The 12,994-nt window shown below is 36.6% G+C and overlaps 1 protein-coding gene and 1 pseudogene across 1 annotated transcript in view; both read right to left on the reverse strand.

Annotated features, from left to right (window-relative positions):
• Positions 1-12,994, reverse strand: part of LRP1B (LDL receptor related protein 1B) — a 1,772,547-nt gene that overhangs the window by 795,141 nt on the left and 964,412 nt on the right. The gene's annotated exons all lie outside the window — the stretch shown is intronic.
• Positions 3,183-3,640, reverse strand: LOC129061731 (nucleoside diphosphate kinase B-like; annotated as a pseudogene).

Genomic DNA, 12,994 nt, shown 5'->3' on the forward strand with positions numbered 1-12,994 from the left:
AAATAAAGCTATTATTGTTTGCAGATGACATGATAGTGTACATAGAAAACCCTGTAGACTCTACCAAAAAACTCCTCAACCTCATACGTGAATTTGGCGAAACAGCAGGATACAAAGTCAGTATTCAGAAATCAAAGGCATTTTTGTACACCAGCAATGAAATAGAAGAAGAAATCCAAAAAAAAAAAATACCATTCGATATAGCAAGAAGAAAAATAAAGTACCTAGGCATAAATTTAACCAAAGAGGTAAAAGACCTGTATGCAGAAAACTATACAACACTGAAAAAAAAATTAAGGAAGACACAAATAAATTGTAGCATATACCGTGCTCATGGATTGGAAGAATTAATATCATCAAAATGTCCATACTACCCAAAGCAATTTATAGATTCAAAGCAATCCCTATTAAGATACCAATGACGTATTTCACAGAAATAGAACAGACATTTCAAAAATTTATATGGAAACGTAAACGACCCCAAATAGCGTCAGCAATTTTGAGAAAGAAACACAAAGTAGGAGGGATCACAATACCGGACATCAAACTCTACTACGAAGCCACTATACTCTTGTTTTGAGTATACAAGAGTCTGGTACTGGGACAAGAACAGACCCATAGCCCATTGGAATAGAATAGAAAGCCCAGAAATAAGCCCAGGTCTCTATGGGCATCTAATATTTGACAAAGGGGGCAGAAGCATAAAATGGAGCAATAATAGCCTCTTCAACAAGTGGTGTTGGGAGAGCTAGAGGGCTACATGCAAAAAATTGAAATCGGATCATCAGCTGACACCATACACACAAATAAACTCAAGATGGATAAAAGACTTAAATATAAGTCGCAACACCATCCAAAGTCCTAAAGGAAAACATTGGCAAGAACTCTCAGATATCCCACACAGCAATTTTTTCACTGATATGTCTCCTAAAGCAAGGGACATAAAGGAAAGAATAAACAAGTGGGACCTCATCAAAATAAGAAGCTTCTGCACGGCAAAAGAAAACATCAGCAAAATGAAAAGGGAGCCAACCCTATGGGAAAATATATTCACTAATGATACATCAGATAGAGGTTTGATCTCCAAGATATATAAAGAACTCACTCGACTCCACTCCAAGAAGACAAACGATCCAGTCAAAAAATGGGCAAAGGACCTGGGCAGACGCTTTTCCAAGGAGGAGAAACAGAGGGCCCAGAGACATTTGAAAGAATGCTCAGCATCACTAGCCATCAGAGAAATGCAGATCAAAACCACCATGAGGTACCACCTCACACTGGTCAGAATGGCCATCATAAACAGATCCACAAACAACAGGTGCTGGCGAGGCTGTGGAGAAAAGGGAACCCTAGTCCACTGTTGGTGGGAATGCAGACTGGTGCAGCCACTGTGGAAAGCAGTGTGGAATTTCCTCAAAAAGCTGAAAATGGAACTGCCTTTTGATCCAGTGATTCCCCTGCTGGGACTATATCCTAAGAACACCAAAATGCCAATACAAAAGAACCTATGCACCCCAATGTTCATAGCAGCACAATTTACTATAGCCAAGTGTTGGAAGCATCCTAAATGCCCATCAGTAGATGATTGGATCAAAAAGTGATGGTACATATACACAATGGAATACTACGCAGCAGAAAGAAAAAAAGAAGTACTAAACTTTGCGACAGCATGGATGGAACTGGAGAGCATTATGCTAAGCGAAATAAGCCAGGGGGTGAAAGACAAATACCATATGATCTCACCTATAAGTGGAACCTAACCAACAATACAAAGATGCAAGGAAAATAAGACCAGCAACACTGAAAGGAAAAGAAATCAACAGAGACAAGAGGGGAGTAGGGAGGGGGGGCGGGAACAAGGAAGGGAAGGAGAAAGTCAAGGAACATATAGCAAGGACTCATGGACAAAACCAAAGGGGAAGAGCTGAGGGAGGGAAGGAGAAAGTCAAGGAACATATAGCAAGGACTCATGGACAAAACCAAAGGGGAAGAGCTGAGGGAGGGAAGGAGGGAGGGGTCAAGGGAAAGTGGTGGGGGGAGGCAGAGACAAATGTATTTGAAAAAATAAATTAAAATTAAATTTAAGGAAATAATAAAAAATAAAACCTTTTTTTCCATGCTCCATTTACATCCAGCCTTCTCCAAAGAATTCTTCATACAGGCTGACTTCATTTTTCCTTTCACTCTTCATTCCAGACATTTTTGCTACCCCACCACTCCTTTGTTTTCTTTCTTTCCTCCTTCCTTCCCTCCTTTCTTTCCCTTCCTTCCTTTCTTCCATCCTTCCTTCCTTCCTTCCTTCCTTCCTTCCTTCCTTCCTTCCTTCCTTCTTTTCTTTTCTTACAGAAGTTGTCAATTATTTTCACGGGGTTAAACCTTTCTCAGGCCTCATTGATCTTTCCAAGTTAATCCCTTCCTCCCTTTTGACTTTCCTTCCTCTCAGCACTTTCTAGGTTTTCTTCCTGATTGATTTTTCTCAGTTTGATTTTCTACCTCCTCTTTCTGTATTAGGTCCAGGATTCAGGAATATCTAAATTCTTTTGTAAAAGTTCTGAAAAGTTTCCATGACATTAATTAATATTATAACTCATATTTTAACCCATCTTCTTAGATTCTAACTTAAAAATATGGTTGTCTTTTTGATACTTGTGCTTAAATAATTTTAGGCATCTCAAATATAACATACCTTGTATTAAGTTCTTGTTCTTTCTTATCAAATATGTTTCTTTATTGTCCTCCACTTTGGCAAACAGAGAATCTTTCTACCCAATAGCTCATTTCAGAAACCAGGCATTCATTCTTCATATGTTCTATCTTACCCTCTACATCTAATTCATAACCATATTCTGCCAATTTTATCTTATAAGTATATAGGCTATAGACTGACTTTCTTATACAATAAAATCTTGGACTCAGACTTGGAATTAAGGTAAAGGGCCAGCACATACGGATCAGACCATTTTAGCATAGGAAATGAAGTTGGTTTTCCAGCATATCTCACAGAAATTCCATTTTGGACCCAAATTATTATTTAGCTAATTTTTTTTCAGTTTCCAAAGGCTTTATTGGTAAATATACTTAAGAAAACAAAGATCAGTCCTATTGCTTCCAAGTCAAAGGAATGGAGAGCTATGTCCAGGGATACATCCAATTGGAGCCAAAGGGGACTCTTTGTTCACCCCTTATTCATAGATCCAGTCAAAAGCACAAGATTTGTAGTCAACCAATCCTTCAGGCTTAAACCACAGGTTGATTTCTTTCTCAGCATTTTTTACTGAATCACTGCCGTGAACGATGTTCCTGCCAACTTGAATGCAAAAGTCTCTACGAATGGTGCCTGGCTTAGAATCTGCTGGATTGGTCTCCCCAAGCAACAGTCTCCCTGTCTTCACCATATTGAGCCCCTCCCAGACCATGGCCACCACAGCTCCGGAGTTCACGTACTTCACCAGCCCAGGGTAGAATAGGCGGTCTTTCAGGTCAATGTAGTGCTGCTTCAGGAGTTCCATAGAGGCCCGAAAAAACTTCACGGCCACAAGGAGGAACCCTTCCTGCTCGAAGCGCTTGATGACTTTGCCCATCAGGCGTGCTGCACGCCCTCTGGCTTGATGGCACTGAAGGTGCACTCTGGGGTGTCCATGGTCTGATGAGCGAGAGGATGGTGACTGCGCTGCTTTGCTGAGCTGGTGCGGAGATGTGTAGCGACCCTATTTAGCTTATTAATAAACTATCATTTAGTCTCAGTTTGATAGCATTATCCATTTTGCATATACACCATATTACTTTTTGGAGAACGTATAGAAACTAGAAATTAGATCATGGCGAGATTTGGTATTAGCGTATCTGGCTAATTTTCATTTTTAAAAGAATTGTTGTTCACGTACAGTTGTCTCCATTTTCCTGCCAATATTTTCTCCCACCCCTCCACCCCACCTCCCACCCTCAATCCTACCTCCCTTTGGCTTTGTCCATGGGTCCTTTATACATGTTCCTTGATGACACTTTCCCTTCTTTCCCCTTCTCAATATTCATTTCCACTTACCTATAGATAGCATATTACAATAGCACTCAGATGTATTCTAAGGAGTTTAGACTATCACTGTATAGAATCTAACAAAAGTATTTTTTTTGTTTGTTTAAAGTAGGGTATTTATATAATCAACATGAATTTTAAAACTATAATATTCTCCTCTGTGGTGAGGATGTACAAAAATTGTTGAGAGATTAGATAAGGAGATCTCAGTTTGGTAGTTATGCATTAGTAGTGCAGGGATAGAGATGGAAAAAAGAAGATAGATTCAAGAAATATTTTGGAGTCTGAATCAACACGGTTTGATAGTTAATTAAGAGGGGCCAAGGATGAGTAGAGAGCAGCATTCTAGTATAACTTTCATAAAGCATATTTCTTGAATATATTGTGCCTTCAGGGGTTTCTCAATAAGTATAACTGTCTTGTGAAATCTCAAGCTGTCATTTTATTTAATGCAAAAATGGATTTTACAGTTTGGGCATATTACTTTTTATAACCAAGGGCAATTTTATCTTAGAACTACTTCAGGGGGTCAATTTGTAGGGGTCAGTTCTCAAAAACTCATGCTCAATATACTTGATTCATGTGGAACAGTAGAGTATTTGCAGTAATATATTAGATGTCAAAAATTGCTCTTTGAGATTTGCAGAGATGTATAACCCAATTTCTGGACCTAAAACAGTCCTATTAGTTTATAAAGCATTTATTTTTTTCTGAGCTGAAATAATGCAGATGGCTGTCTCAAGAGAAACTAAGGTAAGTATCCATGAAGTTCTAGTCTGCGGAACAAATCTGGTTCACTACTATGCTAGTTACTAGTTATCAATTTCTATAAAGGGTCAAAAACCAGTGTGTAGAAAAAATGAAACTTTAACTACAGTGTACATATTTCAGTTTGCTGTTGGAATAAAATGTGCAATAATACTGCAATGATGATATAACCATATGGTTACATAGATGAAACCATACTATAAAGAACAATTTCGTTGTTTGATGTTCACTTTCCTAGCTATGAAGGGCAGATACACTTAAAAAATATAAGACAAAAGTCCTATAAAGCAATAACTTCTTCATAAGTGGCACTATCCCAATTTCTCTGTTTAGTTCTAAGCAGAAATGCCGGATCAAGCATGGGCAAAGTGGCTAACACTGCAGAGGCCAAATGAAGCTGGTGAAGGTAAAAAACTGTTCTCGCTCAATTGGCTGGACAAGCATTTTGTTACTTGCAAGATGTTTCTAGACAGGGCTTCTTGACTAGGATGAGCTTCAAGGGTTCCATCAACAGCCAATTGTGTAGGGTTGGAAAAACTTACAAGTATGCCAGTAGGTATGTATTCCTGTCAGTACTTTTTTTTTTTTTTTGGCAAGGATGTTAAAATGCAAAAGAGTAAATAGCCATGCTCTAAAATAGTGATTCTTAAATTTTATTGTGCGCAATAATCATTATGGAGTCCTTGCTAAAGTCTTCAATTCCTACAATCACTGTGGTGGGAATTTATGCAGCACCTAACATTATGCATTTACCCTTTGAACCAGCGATCTCCGTTTTGGATATTTATTTTGCAGAGGCATCTCTACAAATAAGATACAGCAAATACACTAAATTATTCACTGTAACATTATTAATAATAGGAGAATATTAAAATTATTTTTATCCAGTTCTCCTTTTCTCTCCTTTTTCATTCATTTTCCCCCAGAAATATTAATTTATCATCTACTGAGCATAAGTTTTGGCAAATACAATAGGGAATTCTAAGGCATCTAGCCTGCACCTCTAGAGAGAATAGGAAACAAGATCACTGAAGAAAAATATAATTTACAAGGTGCAAATACTCAGGGATGGTTTGGTGGAGTAGTTCTACAGGTCATTAATTGAAGAAGCAGTGTCTTCTAACAAGCTCTTGTTAGTGTCATAGTCAAAGAATTAAAAACAGTAGGCTATTCAATAATAGTAATATAGTCTCAATCTTAGCAAATTTTTTTTTCATGGAGGCCAATTCAAAGAGAACACATTGTTTTAATCATATTTGTATTAAAAGTTTTCCTAGGTTATCATTTGCTCTTTAATCTTCATTCTTTGTTATTTTTTCTTTTAATATTAGTGCTTATGATACTCAGTTTTACATGCCAATTTAGCCAGATATAGTCTCCAGTTATTCAGCTAAACACTATATTCGATGTTAGGTGAAGATATTTTGTATATGTAATTAACATCTATAATAAGATGACTTTAAGTAAAGGGGATTAGCCTCAATAAGCTGGGTGGGCTTGATATAATCAGCTAAAAAAATTTAAGAGTGCAAGAGAAATTTAAGGATATCCCTAAGGACAAAGAAATTCCACCTGTGAGCTGCAGCACCAGCTCCTGTCCAAGACATATAGCCTGCTCGCCCTGGGTTCCTGCCCAAAGCATTCTTATCTTAACTATTTAAGCCCTCATAAATGCACAAGCCAATTCCTTAAAGAAGTCAGTGCATACTTGTCAGTCCTACTGGTTCTGTTTTTCTGGTAGAACTCTAACTGATACAGAGCCCCAAAATTATTTAGGTGAACAAGATCCCTCCATTTAGGAAGAATTTAAAACAGATATTGACAGTCTGGTAACTGGTGATTAGCATAGCAGTGAACCAGATTTATTCAGCAAACCAAAAATGGAGAAAGCACAGGTCCTGAGAACATATTTTGAACCCCTAAATCTAGCCATGTTTGTTTTATTTAGTAATCTAAACCATTAAATTTCTGTTTGTTTGTTTGCTTTGCTTTGCATTGCTTAAACTGATTTACATGGAGTTTCTTTAACGTTTGCAACTGAAAATTCTTATGTGATAAGAATTCAATGCTGAAACAAATGGTAACTAGAACACTTGTCTTCGTTGCAAGAGAAATAGAAGTCAAATGTTCTACTGACAAAAAAATATATTGAGCAATTATTGCGTATGAAAATTAGTAATTTAAAACACACATATGAACTACCATAAAGTAATTTTATTTGATTTAAGTAAAAAAATTATCTGAGTAATTCATGATTTTGATAAATAATCTCAGGGAAATCTGAAAATACAGTATATGTAATTTCCTCAATAAATGCTTCCAACCTTTACTTTCTTTGCCAGCAAAAACTGCAGAAGTGAAAAAACAAAATGTATATCCCATTATAAATACAAACAATGAAACAATGAGAAATACATGCAATTTCTGTCAGTCAAGCTCTCTCTTTATGTATGTATGTATGTATATACATACATAACACATATGTATGTATATATTCCATAAGTTAAATTAATTATCCAAATAACAAATTTTAGATAGTCCCTAGAATATGATTTTACCTCTTTTGAAGATAAATTATGAAGAAAAATGTGTTTCCAAATATTTATAAATGAAATATGAAAACTGTGCAGTTGAATGTATACAAAGTAGAGATTTAGTGGGCTTCATGGACTAATGCCCATTTGGCTAGTGACCAAATATTCAAAATAAATTGCATTATCCACCATGAATGAACCCAGTAAGCGGTCCCCAATGCTATCGTTAGGAAATTCAATTGGAATATAGTCCAGTTTATGATTTTTTTCCCTCAAGTTTGAGGCCCTTCCCCCACAGGACTCAGCTGCTGCAGCCCCACTTCCTTCCCATTGCAGCCTCTCTCCCCTCACCACCTTCCCCTGGGTTACAGACCAGTGGTGGACACTTAGCCATGGGGCATCAAATAAATTGGCTGCACTGAATTAATCAAGTTGTCTGATGTTGATTTTTAAAATTATGACACAGAAAGCCAGTAGTATATGCTTATGAACCACAAATTCTTACAGTTCCAAGTATATTGAATTTCACCTACCATTTATAAATTACCATTTATAAATATTAAAAATAGTATTTAAATTTCCTACCTTGCTTTTCTAATTAGAAAGTTACACCTTTGGAAAAAGGATTCGGTTGTTTTGAGAGTATATGAAATATTTTGTGTGTCTTGTCTGATAAACAAATGATAGCAATAAAAACACTGTGCTTTTGAGTTTCTACTGCAGTATTTCAGATCACTGTAACTGTAAGTAGAGTACTAACATGCTCAGAAACTGTGAAAGTTTAATCGATGCATGTTCATTATTCATCACAATTCCTGTGTGTAAATAGAGATAATAACACATATATAGGAGTATAAAGTTCTTAAAAACTGCTAACTGAGAATGAACACAACAGACTCACAAGCTTTTTCACATTTGAGTATACTATATAACCATACATGAAATTATGCTCTGAAAACCTGTAATCTGAATTTGCCCTCCCTCCCTCTTTCCCTCCCTCCCTCTTTCCTTTTCTTCCCTCTTTCCTTCCTCTTCTTTTTTGATCACTAGTTATAATCAGCTTTTTAAAGAAATCAACAGAGACAAGAGGGAAGGGGGGGGCAGGGAAAGGGAAGGGAAGGGGAAAGTCAAGGAACATATAGGGATCAAAAACCAAAGGGGAAGAGCTGAGAGGGCAGGGTGGGGGAAGGCAGAGAAAAATTAAAATAAATAAATTAATTAAAAAAATAAAATAAAATAAAATAAAATAAAATTGAAAAAAAAAGACATATTTCCTTATTTCAGTTAGAACCTATGTTCATTTGTGTATAATCGTTAATGTTAACATGTTAAAGTTAGAGCACTGAATTCAGGTACATTAATTTTATGAAATATTTGTAAAATTTTTTGTGAAAATGATGTGACTTACATGTTTAGAATTCAGCATGAGATTGTAAGCAATTTGAAAGCTATGAAAGCTATGATCTTTAAAACTATAATCTTATAGTTTGTTAGAGATATATCACTTCCAATTTTTTAAATACCTGCTCAATATCATTAAGTCCAAACTTTTTAACCCCAAATACCCAACCAATATTTATTTGGTGCCAAAAGTAAAAGCATGATAGAAATAGATTATATCGACATACCCTATATGCTAATCAGATTTCATCCTTTTGGAATCACTGGTCAGCTCACTTTCAGAACATAAAATTCTATTGAGAAGAAAATGGACTAAGTACACAAAAATTGATGAAGAAGACATAAATAGAGGAAAAGAGTCCAGAAATTAGTGGATTGCAGGATCTCTCTCCCTGTCAGACATTTGCCTTTCATGCCTTAACCTGCTGGGCTGGTGCTTGCTCTGAAATCCCACTCTGCTCTCTGGTTTTTCTAGCCTTTGGTAGTTAAAATCTTACAGATTTTGTTTCTTAATAGCTGTTTCTGTTCTCTCTTGATGCTTTATTTCATTGGTTAGATTCCAGCCTTGTGAACTGCCTCTAGCTCTTTCATATTAGTTTGGTTTTATAGTGTGATCGTCTTGTTTTAAAAATAAATGATATGTTGAATCCAATTAGGGTTAATGTTGCAATTCAGAGCCACTTTTTTAAAAAAGGAGGTAGCATATGCAAAAGGCATGGATTTACCTGAGTTTTAATTTGAATTCTGATTTCAAGTAATTATTTGGTTCTGAGGAAGTGATTTAGCTTCTAATCCCTCACTTCGTAAATATGATTAGAAAAATAATGCCCATATAAGAATGCATTTTGCTGGAAAAAATGAGAAAAATAGTTCCCATGCACATGCAAGAATGCATTTTGCTGAAGAATGCATTTTACACATTTAGTATGTAAAAGGTATTTAACGTGACCATATTTTGTTTCTTCCTCTTGTCTACACTTTCTATTTTATATGATGCTGTGCTTCTTTTTAATTTAGAGTTTTGGCGTGATGATAGGAAATAGTGATTTTATGAGTGTATATGTAAGTTTAAAGTTATAAAAGTCAGTTTGCTAGAGGAATAAGTACTTGCTAAATGGATTCCGATTTGGGGGCTGAGGAGTAGATGTGCATGGTGAGCCTCACTTTCATACTAAATAATCTAATAAACTTCATAATAATTAAAAATTTTAGGCTACAGAATCAAAAATGAGATCCTTCTAAAAGGCACAGTGCAACTTCAATGGAGCAAATGCTGAGCTCTAGTAACACGCAAGGACAGTGCAAGGTACCAGTGGTAAAAGTTGAAGCGCTATCATTCTGCCCTCAATATCCCCATAAGCCCTGGCCAGGAAGCTTAGTTAGTTAGAGTGTTGTCCCCATTTGCCAAGGTTCTGCGTTCAGTCCTCAGTAAGGGCACACACAAGAATCAACCAATGAAAGCACACATAATTGGAACAACAAATAGATGTTTCCCTCATTTTCTCTCTCTCCTCCCCTCTTCCTCTCTCTCTAAAAGTAATAAATACATTTTTAAAAAAGATTCTCATAATCTCTCACAGCTTTTCTAGAAACTAGCAGTAAGTTGATTATGTTGAGATCTCTGAAAAAAATACAAATGTATTTTTCAAATTAAAAGTCACCAATAGATGGAATATAAGTGAGATTTTCATAGAGTTGTGTGAACAAAATCTGTCAAATCATTGAGTTTTAATAGACTCTGTGACAACTCATTGTGACCCTCTTCTCATATTCTTACTACAGGGGCTGGCCAAAATGCTTATATTTTATCTTATATGCCCCACACCAATCCTCCCCAACAACTACCCTTGATCTCAAGTGACCAATCAAGGACAGAAGCAGAACCATGAGTAACGAATATGTCTTATACATAATATAATAACCCAAATTAGTTGAATTATTTCTCTTGAGATTTTGAAACAGAGAGTCTCTGATTGTTAGTTAACAGTGGAAGAAAAAGGGGAAAAATATTCTGATAAGATTGTAATGATAACAAAAAACATTTCCAGCTTTCATCTGGTGAATCTACAAACTATTTAAACTTTTTGTTTGTTTGGTTTTTGGGGGTGTCCTTGAGAATTTGTACATCTAATCATTTAATAATATCTTTGGTTACCATCATTTGAGTGGTCTGTGTTCTACAAATTGAACAAGCCTGACTAAAACACCAGAGAAGCATAAACATGTTTACTAAAATTTAATATGTTTATTATTAAAACTTGGTAAAATAAATGTGGTGAAGAGTGAGAAAAATCAAGGATAAAAACAAAAAAAATACACTTTGCCCATTGAATAATACAGTACTGAGGAAGACAAAGTTTCTACTTTACTGTAAGAGATGCAGTATAGCATAGTAATTAAGATTATGGTCTTGGGTTAAAGACTACTTTAGTTAAAATTGTGATTCTAATATTTATTAGGTATGAAGAAGTTACTTAGCCTTTCTGTGACTCCATTACCTCATTTGCAAGATGGAGAAAAAAATGTTTTATATGAAGTCTTGATTATTAAACAAGTAAATAAATGAGAAGCTCAAACAGAGTGCCTGGCATTAAAAAAGAGTCTTAATATTACTGGATAAAGGCCTGGCCCGGAGCAGGCCTGCCTAGGGAACTCTAGTGTGCGGGTTCTTGGCTTTGTGTAGGAAGGATTTTACAACAAGTGATTATGATGATACATTTATTAAAGCTGGGAACAATGAAACAAGGAAGGGTTTAGCCTTGAAGTAGCAACAAAAGAGCCTAGGCTGGGCTGCCTTAGCTCCCTGGGAAGTCAGATAAAAAGGGGGGTGGTTTTGGGGACAGCTTCAGGAGATCAGTCTGGGACAGGCCGCCAGCTGTCCATTGCCTTAGAGTTTAGGAGTTGTGTCCCAGCAAGGAAAAAGAATCGGAGAAGAAGGAAAAGGAAATGGCACTGGCTGCTGTTCCTCAGAGCGGGAGCATGGGCTGGGTCCTTTGTCTCGAGGCTTTTATCTCTTTCTTGCAGATGGGAATGTTAGGGGAGGGTCTGGGTGGAATATCCATCTATTCTCCAGGCCCACCCTTTCAGGGTCATGGTATCCACTGATTGGTCAGTGATAGGGTAGGGTGTCTTCAGTCATTGCAGTTGGTGCTGGTGTTGCCCACCTGGTTTTGCTGTTTTTCTGGGGCTGGAGCTGAAATCTAACTGAGGCCTCGAGTTTATTCCCAGAGAGGAAAGGCCAGGGGAGGAAAGGCTAGCTTGGGGCGAGGTCCCTGTTTTCAGTCCTGCCTGTGCCAGGACTTCTGTCCTGGTGACCATCTGCCCCTGGCTCTTAAATCGCTTGGCCATTATGTTCAGCTCTCTGTCTCTGTTTCCCTACTCGGCTTGCCAAGGAATCTTCCTGCCTTCTCATTATTCTGTCTTATTAACATTCAAAATATTATTTATTATTATTAAGAGTTAGATTAAAAAAATGAAGAAAGGATGAGGTAGAGAATAGAGATAAAAACAAGAAATAGAAGGAAGAGGGACAGAGAGAAAAAGAGGTGGAGAAAGAGAGGTGGGGGGAAAGAGAGATACACTATTTTACCTTTGCATGTATCTCCTGAGGAATGGAACATTTTTCTGTGTTTCCTGATTGATTGTGCCCTCTAAAATTTGTATGTGTAAGCCCTAATGCCCAGCACCTCAGAATGTGATTGTATTTGGAGGTAGGTCTTTAAAGATGTAATTAAGTAAAAATGAGGCCATTAGGGTGGGCCCTAATCCCATCTGACTAGAATACTTACAAGAAGAGGAAATTTGGACAATATACCCAATGGCATAGAAAGGACCCAGCAATAAGCCAGCCCCTTTTATTCAGTTAATTTCTTTATGCACAGACACCCTCAGCAGCCAGTCAATGTAAGTTCCTTTAATAACAGCAGGGTGGTATCAAAAATATCAATCATCAGAAGATTGCTTATTGCCCTGTACCCAAGTGGTTCTCTTGCTGCCAATAATGTATAATATGTGTGGAAATGAAAAGAGACTTATTGGTAACTATTAAAGTAGTCTATAGAAATTAGGATTTGCAGAAAATAGGCACCCACTTATATACCGCTGATGTTAAATGTAGGCTTCTGGTAATATAAATGCATATTCATTACTCTGAATTTCAGAGAAATCTAATATGGAACAGAATCTACATAACCAGAAATGTTCTTCCAGACTTTCAGTTCTTACGAATAAAGTAGACTGAAGTAATTTCATTCAAAAA

The sequence above is a fragment of the Pteronotus mesoamericanus genome, unplaced genomic scaffold (genome assembly GCF_021234165.1).
Source record: "Pteronotus mesoamericanus isolate MK-2021 breed Mesoamerican mustached bat unplaced genomic scaffold, CSHL_Meso_final scaffold_651, whole genome shotgun sequence".
Classification (NCBI taxonomy): Eukaryota; Metazoa; Chordata; class Mammalia; order Chiroptera; family Mormoopidae; genus Pteronotus; species Pteronotus mesoamericanus.